This window comes from Procambarus clarkii, chromosome 48, assembly GCF_040958095.1.
Source record: "Procambarus clarkii isolate CNS0578487 chromosome 48, FALCON_Pclarkii_2.0, whole genome shotgun sequence".
Classification (NCBI taxonomy): domain Eukaryota; kingdom Metazoa; phylum Arthropoda; class Malacostraca; order Decapoda; family Cambaridae; genus Procambarus; species Procambarus clarkii.
In genome coordinates, this window is record NC_091197.1 from 10,631,401 (window position 1) to 10,642,457 (window position 11,057).

Genomic DNA, 11,057 nt, shown 5'->3' on the forward strand with positions numbered 1-11,057 from the left:
TATAGGTGAATGAAATGCCACACAACCGGGAACAGGTGGGAATTCAGTTTGGTTGGTCAACCCGTCCTCAGTTCAGCCTTGTCCCTCCACCAGCCGTCCCTCTAAACGCATTGATCAATTTTAACGAATTGTTTATTAAAATTATAGTTTGCTCTCATATATAAATTAATATTATTATATATTAAAGTTGTGTGTATAATTTGGCGTCGGTTAGGTTAGGTGTTTAGATTCTGTTGGCGATGATATGTATTTGTGGTGTGTGGGGGTGAAGCTTTTACGGCGTTGTGGTTCGAACAGAGGTCATCAACGAAGCACTGTTCGAACTGTTCGAACGTCATCAGTTGTGAGTGGTGTGTAAACCAGTTTTCATTCATAAACAGTTTGTTTGTTGCTGAGAGGCGGGATGGGGATGTTGAGAAGTGGTAGCGAGGCCTGGAACCACTATCCGTGACACTGTGACGGGATTCAACTACCAATTACCGCCGCCAACCTCACATAACCGAAGCGAGGTCAACCCGGGGTCACCAAGAGAGTCGTCAGTCGAGTTCTACCTTCTCAGGAGTCGAGTTCTACCTCATGAGCAGTCTGGTTCTTCCTCTATTGTGGTCTGGTGTCGGCTCATCATCAGAGGACGTGTTAGCTTGGTTCGTCTTTAGGAATTGGTGTCTGTTCTACTGAGACGATCATCGTTCGTCGGTTCACACCATTCGTACATGCGGGGGTAAGTGCGTTGTTAATAACTGTAAACTGTAAATAGCCCGATATTTTGTCTACGAAGATAGTGTGAACGCTGATGAGTGTGGAAGCAGGTAGGTACATACCGACGAAGAACGGGACCAAGTGACGAACATTGTGAAGACATAAACTGCTTCATTTAAAGTGTACATGAAGGGTAAAGGTTGTGTTAGTGCATACATATATTAAATACTTCGATGGTGGGGTTTTACCCGAATATATATCATTTCATCTCCCCAAAAGCTTTTAAACTGAAGAGCCACATACTCTCCGAGGAAGTAATAAGAAGACACCTTCCTTCAAGTTCAAGTATGTTTATTGAGAGAAGAAAAAATACATCTCAAAGGGATAAAGTAGCTTAGGCTATTTCTACCCCTCCCCCCCCCCCCCCTCACGACACCTTCCTCTTCTGACAAGTCACAAGTCCATCCCAAAGACCACGAATAGGATTCATTAACACAGAGAAATCACAATAACGTCATATATAACAATGAGAAAATCCACAGGAGCCGTGATGAGGATTCGAACCTATGCGGTGGGGGTTCCCAGACACACGCCCTAGACGACTAGCCCACGACATGCTCAAAAATTAGTTAGGCTTCAGTGGAAGCCTCGGGAAGCCTCGTGGGTGAAGTAGTGCCCCAGGTTCCAATTCTTTTGGCCATGTCGTGGTCTAGAATGTCTGGGAACACCCAGCGCATAGGTTCGAGTCGTCATCACGGCTCCTGTGAACTTTCTCACACACAAATAGGATTATTATAGCGCCCAGATATTTACATAAGCGTGTCGCACATGATAAGTCAGGCTCTTTGTCCGAGACGCTCTGATAGTCTTCAAGGCTGTACCAGAGGTCACTCTGTCAAGTGGCTCCTTGGGCTGGACTGTGATCAACAGTTGGGATAGTCTCCAAAAGGATAGTCTCCAGAAGGATAGTCTCCAGGAAAAGGGATTCCAACACTGGCCTTCAAGCTCGGACTTGAAGGCCAGTGTTGGGATTTTATTTTCTAGATATAGATTACTAGTAATTTAAAGAAATTAACAACTTTTGTCGTGTAGCTTTCAACACGAGCCAAAGTCTCATTCAACTTCAAGTAAGTTTATTGAGATAAATACATCGCAAAAGGATAGAGTAGCATAAGCTATTTCTACCCACATCTACTTGAAGTCCCTGAAGGGGGTCACAATTCCATACAGCAGACAGATTATATTAATATAATATATATATATATATATATATATATATATATATATATATATATATATATATATATATATATATATATATATATATATATATATATATATATATCATTTATTGGCAAATGTATTTATATGGCAAGTTTTTCCCTGAATGCTCTGTGTTCCCTTCTCTGAGGCTGTGGGTCCCTATAATTGTACCAGAGGTGGAAACCCCCTATATAATTTATTTATACTTGGCCACATAACTAGCTGGGTGAGTGTGTGTGTGTGTGTGCAGGGTGGAGGCCCATCTCGTCTTGGTGTATGGGTCGTCAGCCACTTGGGATGACCGTACAATGAGTGCCTAGTTCTCAGAGGCTGGTGAGTTGACACAACTTAAGCATACATACCAAGGCGCTCAACACTGCTGGGCCCGGCTGCCATCGGCGTCCTCGACAATCTGCTTGATGAACTTTGTTCTTGTGTACCTAATTAGCATTTATCTACGGTGGCTCTAAGCTTCGTGGCGACCCAACAAAATGAAGATAGGGAGGAAGATACCAAGAGGAAGACGAGGGTAGGGAGACACAAGGGAGGGGGGGGTGGGGGAGAAGGGGAATAGGAGAGGGAGGGAGAAGAAGGGGGAGAGGGAGACAGAAGAAGGGTGAGAGGGAGACAGAAGAATGGGTCCATAGTTCTTCAGTCTTGCTTCTCACATTCCGAGAGTCGCCCCCAGTGACCTCTGGTCCGACAGTCTTAAGGGCGTCTTGAAGGAGGTGCCAGTAACAGAGCCAGTCTTGTTGGCACGCTTCGTGAACGCCTTTCCTTTCTTCCTTCCATAGAAGCTATGTTGAAAATGATTGAAATATTCATACAGAGACGAGAACTTCTTAACATTTATTTTAAGTGTCCATCAGCTCAGTTCAAAGATCATTCTGATTATGAATTACTTTCATTTGGGAAAACGAATCGCTTGAAACGCTGTCAAAATATTTTACGTCACACTTCTTAATCCTCTTCAGTCCTCTAGATGACTTCTCTGAGGCCATTAGGAACTTGAAAGTGGGAATTTGTGTTGTTTTGATTGAGTTGAGACACCCAGTCACTTTCCCTGACGTACAGTTGCTTAAGACTGGCCGGCCGTGACAGACACACTTAGCTCAGTCATCAATGAAGCAAACCAAGAACATGTATATTGACTGCATCAATATACATCTTCATATATATTGACTGTGAGAGCCATCAAGCTGGCTCTCACTGTGAGTCACGGCTCTCACTGTGAGTCACGGCTCTCACTGTGAGTCACGGCTCTCACTGTGAGTCACGGCTCTCACTGTGAGTCACGGCTCTCACTGTGAGTCACGGCTCTCACTCTCACCTCTTCATCTTTGATGTGATCATTCACAGCCGAGTGATCGTATGTCATAAGATAAGTTCTCGTGCTACGAGCGGTTAGGTGATCTGCGCTGATGGTTGGACGCTGCCCGCGCAACCGGGCAGGCAACACCCCGTGATGGATGTACACCAGGCAGGCAACACCTGGTGATAAGGGTTGCAGGCTAGGGAGTGTGGGCTGCAGGCTAGGGAGTGTGGCTGCAGGCTAGAGAGTGTGGGTTGCAGGCTAGGGAGTGTGGCTGCAGGCTAGAGAGTGTGGGTTGCAGGCTAGGGAGTGTGGCTGCAGGCTAGGGAGTGTGGCTGCAGGCTAGGGAGTGTGGCTGCAGGCTAGGGAGTGTGGCTGCAGGCTAGTGAGTGTGGCTGCAGGCTAGAGAGTGTGGGTTGCAGGCTAGGGAGTGTGGCTGCAGGCTAGGGAGTGTGGCTGCAGGCTAGAGAGTGTGGGTTGCAGGCTAGGGAGTGTGGCTGCAGGCTAGAGAGTGTGGCTGCAGGCTAGGGAGTGTGGGCTGCAGGCTAGGGAGTGTGGCTGCAGGCTAGAGAGTGTGGGTTGCAGGCTAGGGAGTGTGGCTGCAGGCTAGGGAGTGTGGCTGCAGGCTAGGGAGTGTGGGTTGCAGGCTAGGGAGTGTGGCTGCAGGCTAGGGAGTGTGGCTGCAGGCTAGAGAGTGTGGGTTGCAGGCTAGGGAGTGTGGCTGCAGGCTAGTGAGTGTGGCTGCAGGCTAGTGAGTGTGGCTGCAGGCTAGTGAGTGTGGCTGCAGGCTAGAGAGTGTGACTGCAGGCTAGGGAGTGTGGCTGCAGGCTAGAGAGTGTGGCTGCAGGCTAGGGAGTGAGTGTATTAGAGGCTAAGGAGGGATGGTGGGGATGGCTGAGAGAGAGAGAGAGAGGAGGCAGCACCGGGGGATGGGACACTGCTCATCTACTCTAGTGTGGACTAATAAAGTAGATGAGGGTTGGGTAGTCCTTGTCTGGACCGTGGTGGTTGGGCGGCCCCGGGGGGGGGAGGGGGCTTGTTGGTGGTGGAGGGGGGGGGAAGGGGCTTGTTGGTGGGGATGGGGGGCCGGGGGGGGAGTAGGCTTCTTGACCTACCCATTCTCCTATTAAGATATTAATCTTTGTAACTCTGTGCGTCATAGTGCAAAGATTACCGTTCTAAGCAGTTAGATAGTCGAACTTTGTACTATTCAGTTTATATTGATTTTTATTTAAAAAATATATGAAGAAAGTATTCGCATTTTCTTTGATGCTAATTATCAATTACGTTAATTAACTGGGTGTTGAGAGGCAATCACTGGAGCTGAAGGTCTGAGTGAGTAAGCAGCTGGGCATGGTTGAGGCCGGCGCCCCATACCCACCTTGAGGCAGTACATACTACAAGGAGCTCACTTGGGACACTTAAGCAAGTCCCAGCTGCGTCTGGGTACAAGTGACGGGAGGAACAACCCAGCGGGTTTTCTTCCAATTGGGGAGTGTTGTACATGCTGCTATGGCGGTGTGTCTACTCGCAGGATGAGTGGCGCTGCCGAATACCGTCCCTATGGCGGTGTATTCACTCACAGGATGAGTGGCGCTGCCAAATACCGTCACTATGGCGGTGTATTCACTCACAGGATGAGTGGCGCTGCCAAATACCGTCACTATGGCGGTGTATTCACTCACAGGATGAGTGGCGCTGCCGAATACCGTCCCTATGGCGGTGTATTCACTCACAGGATGAGTGGCGCTGCCGAATACCGTCCCTATGGCGGTGTATTCACTCACAGGATGAGTGGCGCTGCCAAATACCGTCACTATGGCGGTGTATTCACTCACAGAAGTATTAGAGTGGAGAATCTGTAATCACACGTTCGACTAGCAAGGCGGAGCCCTAGAACTGAGCCCCGCATACTCGACTAGGTAAGTGTAAGGAGGTAGACACCCAGGAGATATGATTCGAGAGAAGATGCACAACGGCTCCTGCGGGAGAGGTCTCGGGCTCTAACAGAGAAGGGAGCCAGCAGGAATGTCAGGGTTATGTGTCGTGGTGTCTAATGCAGCGCTCCTCCTCCTCCTCACACCCCCCCCCCCCTCACACCTCCCCCCTCACTCACACCCCCCCCCCCTCACTCACACCCCCCCCCTCACACCCCCCCCCCCTCACACCCCCCCCCCTCACACATCCCCCTCACACATCCCCCCCTCCTCAAACCCTCCTTCCATCCCGGCCTGTTGCATCCATTACTCCCTCACCCTCACTACACCCAAAATGATGATTGCTTGTAAAATGTTGTCTCGTTCCTGTGTGTTTGTGTACTCGTCTAACCTAATTGTGTTTGCTGGAGGGGGGGAGGGTTAAGCTTCGGCTCTTTGGTCCCGCCTCTCAACCGGCAGTCAACTAGTGTACAGATTCCAGTCTTTTGGGCTCTATGATATCTACATTTCAAACTGTGTATGGAGTTTCCACATACACAGTTACAATTGTAGATATGATATCTACATTTGAATCTGTGTATGTTTTGATTCATCACATCACTTTCTAGTGCATTCCATTTGTTAACACTGAAAAAGTCTTCCTAATGTCTCTGTTGCTCATTTGCGATCTCAGTTTCCACCTGTGTCCCCTTGTGCGTGTACCCCTGTGATAAACTGTCTTTATCTACCATATCAATTCCTCCGAGAATCTTGTACATTGTCATCATGTCTCCCACCAACTCTTCTTTCTTCCATCGACGTGAGGTTTAGTTTCCGGAGTCTCTCCTCGTAGCTCATACCCTTCAGCTCGGTTACTAGTCTGTACTAATAAAGTATTAGCATGGTGTTTGACTAGAATCGGACTCCATGCTGGAGTTGCATACTCCAGGATTGGTCTGACATATATGATATACAAGGTTCTGAATGATTCCTTACACAAGATTCAAAAAGGCAGTTCTTATGTTAGCCAACCTAACATATATGCCGCTGATAATATCCTCTTCATGTGGGCTTCAAGGGATAACAGGTCTGACATGATATCAATCCCAGGTCTTTCTCCTTGATTTTTGAAGGATTTCATCCTCCTAATGGTACCCTGACCTGCTTCCTACACCTATCTTCATTACATTTGCTCGGGTTAAACTCTAATAGCCATTTGTTGGACCATTCCTTCAGTTTGTCCAGGTCATCTTGTATCCTCATGCTGTTTTTTCTCTTTTTTTTAATCCGCATAATTTTGTCATCATCAGCAAACTTTGAGAGGAATGAGTCTATACCCTCTGGAAGATCATGCATACTGCCAGAAACAGGATAGGTCCGAGTACAGGCCTGCGGGACGTCGCTGGTGACATCATACCATTCTGAGGTCTCGTCCCTCACAGTAACTCTTTGCTTCCTGTTGTTTAGGAACTCCCTTATCCAGTGGACAACCCTACCAGTTACTCCTGCTTGTTTCTCCAGGTTATGTACCAGCCTCGTGTGTGTGTGTGTGTGTGTGTGTGTGTGTGTGTGTGTGTGTGTGTGTGTGTGTGTGTACTCACCTAGTAGTACTCGCCTAGTTGTGTTTGCGGGGGTTGAGCTCTGGCTCTTTGGTCCCGCCTCTCAACCGTCAATCAACAGGTGTACAGATTCCTGAGCCTATTGGGCTCTATCATATCTACACTTGAAACTGTGTATGGAGTCAGCCTCCACCACATCACTTCCAGAACAGTGTGTGTGTGTGTGTGTGTCCTTGACCGCATTTGTATGCGTTTGCGTGCGCTCTGGCGTTGGTAAGCAATGCAAACATCAGCTAGCTTGCTTCATTCACATTAACTAGATTGCATATCAACTCTTGTGGCTTTGAGGGGAGAAAGAGAGAACTTGGAGGTCACAGTCGCCTTGAGGCCTGCAACACTTCTTAGTCTTACACCAGAGAGCCTCGTCTCGGCAGCCTTTCTTCTAAGTATTTTTCTTGATATAGTGTCACGCAGCTGTGTGTGTCGGTGCCAGCTTGACACGCACGGGTGCCAAGCTGTGCTCTCTCGTGACCTTGGCATTTACCACAAGCAGCTAGATGTCACCAGTGGCATTAGGCACTGGACGAGTTTTGCAACGGCAAGTAGAAAATATTTCTAATTTGCACATGCACTCGTGCAAAGTTAAATTGTCTTATTTGGCTTAGGAACACTAGAGAAAATAAAGAGGGTGGGAGAGGGCAAGTTGACTGTTTGTGTCCCTACTGATAGTATCAGTGGTATAAGGGGCAGTAGTGTCCCTAGCGATGGTAGTACACGTCACAACTTGACCAAAGAAGCATTCAGCAAGATTCAATACATATCGTCCCAGTATGTTGGTACACCTTCCTACCTCATTCTCTGACACAACTCACCAATTGGTCTATGTTTTACCCATCACTTAAGTGTCATGGACCAAGACTTATGAGGCTACTCATGCCCGAATTAAAGCAGGATATCCAGCTGGAGATTGAGAGGTACCTGAGCACAGGCCGACGACAATCTCAGACACACATGAGAGCTCGTGAGCCATGATCCACCGTCTGGTATAGAAGCGTCGAGGGTTCATGAGACTGTGAAGCCTCGTGTGGCGGCGGCCAAACGCCCCGGCCTCGCTATTGTTATGGAGTCGGGCTGGACCCGCGTTTATGATCTCTCTCGCTTGACTCTTTATATAAAGACCCGGCGCTCTCTCTCCTGATATCTACCTCACCTTGACTTTGCAACATTCTGCCCAGATGACGGCATGAGGATCATGGTACCTTGCACCTCCAAGGTGGAGGTGCTCTAATACAGAGTCTAATTTGCAGAACTAAAGACACGTTCCTAAGAATTAATTTGCTGAATTAAAGACACGTTCTTAAGAATTAATTTGCTGAATTAAGATACGTTGACAAGACAGTGCTTGCGAGTCATGTATAAAACAAGAAAACAAGTGGAGGTAGTGGTGGAGGTGGTAATAGTGGTGGTGGTGGTGGTGGTGGAGGTGGTGGTGGTGAAGGTGGTGGTGGTGAAGGTAGTGGTGGAGGTGGTGGTGGGGGTGGTGGAGGTAGTGGTGGAGGTGGTGGTGGAGGTAGTGGTGGTGGTGGTGGAGGTAGTCTTGGTTGTGGAGGTGGTGGTGGAGGTAGTGGTGGAGGTGGTGGTGGAGGTGGTGGTGGTGGAGGTGGTAGTGGTGGTGGAGGTAGTGGTGGTGGTGGAGGTAGTGGTGGAGGTGGTGGTGGAGGTAGTGTTGGTTGTGGAGGTGGTGGTGGTGGTGGTGGTGGTAGTGGTGGTGGAGGTAGTGGTGGTGGTGAAGGTGGTGGTGTAGGTGGAGGTGGTGGTGGAGGTAGTGGTGGTGGTGTAGGTGGAGGTGGTGGTGGTGGTGGAGGTAGTGGTGGTGGTGGAGGTAGTGGTGGTGGTGGTGGAGGTAGTGGTGGAGATAGTGGTGGTGGAGGTGAAGGTAGTGGTGGAGGTGGTGGTGTAGGTGGTGGTGGTGGAGGTGGGGGTGGTGAAGGTAGTGGTGGAGGTGGTGGTGGTGGTGTAGGTAGTGGTGGTGGAGGTAGTGGTGGTGGTGAAGATGATGGTGTAGGTAGTGTTGGTTGTGGAGGTAGTGGTATTAGTGGTGGTGGTGAAGATGGTGATGTAGGTAGTGTTGGTTGTGGAGGTAGTGGTATTAGTGGTAGTGGAGATAGTGGTGGTTGTGGTAGAGGTAGTGGTGGAGGTGGTGGTTTTGGTGGTGGAGGTAGTGGTATTAGTGGTAGTGGAGGTAGTGGTGGAGGTGTAGGTAGAGGTAGTAGTGGTGGTGGTGGTAGAGGTGGTGGAGGTAGTGGTGGTGGAGAGTGTGCAGCACCACCGCCCCACCTGGCTCAGTAAAGGTGTACTGTTGTTCACGAATCACCGAACCATATACCACGCTTCATACCCTGGCCGGTCCACACTGCCTGCTCCACCACACAGCCTGGGCCACATTGCCTGGTCCACCACACAGCCTGGTCCACCACACAGCCTGGTCCACCACACAGCCTGGTCCACCACACAGCCTGCTCCACACAGCCTGGTCCACCACACTGCCTGCTCCACCACACAGCCTGCTCCACACTGCCTGCTCCACCACACAGCCTGGGCCACATTGCCTGGTCCACCACACAGCCTGGTCCACCACACAGCCTGGTCCACCACACAGCCTGGTCCACCACACAGCCTGGGCCACCACACAGCCTGGTCCACCACACAGCCTGGTCCACCACACAGCCTGGTCCACCACACAGCCTGGTCCACCACACAGCCTGGTCCACCACACAGCCTGGGCCACCACACAGCCTGGTCCACCACACTGCCTGAGAGACCCAAGAGACGCGCATTACTGTTCATACCAACACGACACAGAAGCATACCTCGGGTTCGCCGTCCCTGGTGGTCCAGCAAGCAGTTGCATGCCCCCAAGAGCAGCACCCGCGCCGGCCGTGTCTACAGTTATGTGTGCGTGTCTCTAAGCCACCACCAGAGAGCAATTCTCGGAAAAAGAATTGTTAATACTTCTTACGTCACATTCCTGAACGTCACGAGATGTATGGTTCACATCCCAGAACATCCGCTGCTTGAGTGACTCCTGTGTGTGTGTGTGTGTGTGGTTCCTGTGTGTGTGTGGTTCCTGTGTGTGTGTGGTTCCTGTGTGTGTGTGGTTCCTGTGTGTGTGTGGTTCCTGTGTGTGTGTGTGTGGTTCCTGTGTGTGTGGCTTCTGTGTGTGTGGTTCCTGTGTGTGGTTCCTGTGTGTGTGGCTTCTGTGTGTGTGGTTCCTGTGTGTGGCTCCTGTGTGTGTGTGTGTGTGTGTGTGGCTCGTGTGTGTTTGGCTCCTATGTGTGTGTGATTCCTGTACTCACCTATTTGAGCTTGCAGGATCGAGCATTGACTCTTGGATCCCGCCTATCTATCCATTGGTTGTTTACAACAATGACTCCTGTCCCATTTCCCTATCATATCTAGTTTTAAAAGTATGAATAGAGTTTGCTTCCACAACCTGCTCCTTAAGTGCATTCCATTTTTTCCACTACCCTCACGCTAAATGAATACTTCCTAACATCTCTTTGACTCATCTGAGTTTCCAGCTTCCACCCATGTCCCTTCGTTCTGTTACTATTACGTGTGAACATTTCATCTATTTCCACTTTGTCAGTTCCGTTGAGTATTTTTTACGTTCCTATCATATCCTCCACTCTCCCTTCTTTTTTTCTAGTGTCGTAAGGTTCAGTTTCTCCAGGAGCTCTTCATATCCCATCCTTCGTAACTCTGGGACAAGTTTCGTCGCAAACTTCTGAACCTTTTCCAGTTTCCTTATGTATTTCTTCAGGTAGGGACTCCATGATGGCGCGGTGTACTCTAAGACTAGTCTCACGTAGGTAGTGTAAAGCACCCTAAAAGCCTCCTCACTTAGGTTTCTGAATGATGTTCTAACTTTTGCCAGTGTAGAATACACTGCTGTTGTTATCCAATTTATATGTGCCTCAGGAGTTAGATTAGGTGTTACGTCCACTCCCAGGTCTCTTTCGCGAATCGTCACAGGTAGGCAGTTCTCCTTCATTGTGTACTGTCCCTTTGGCCTCCTATCACCTGATCCCATTTCCATAACTTTACATTTACTCGTGTTGAACTCCAGTAGCCATTTCTCTGACCATCTCTGCAACCTGTCCAGGTCCTCCTGGAGGATCCTACAATCCTCATCTGTCACAACTCTTCGCATTAATTTTGCGTCATCCTCGAACATTGACATGTAGGATTCCACTCCTGTAAACATATCATTTACGTAAATTAGAAATAGAATTGATCCCAGCACCG

The 11,057-nt window shown here is 49.1% G+C and overlaps 1 long non-coding RNA gene across 1 annotated transcript in view; it reads right to left on the reverse strand.

Moving 5' to 3' along the window:
- The window catches only part of LOC123764768 (uncharacterized), a 32,365-nt gene extending 22,656 nt beyond the window's left edge, over window positions 1-9,709 (reverse strand). The window contains exon 1 of the long non-coding RNA XR_006773621.2: window positions 9,620-9,709. This is a non-coding gene — a long non-coding RNA (uncharacterized lncRNA). The remainder of the gene's footprint in view (window positions 1-9,619) is intronic.
- Window positions 9,710-11,057: the final 1,348 nt, after the last annotated feature.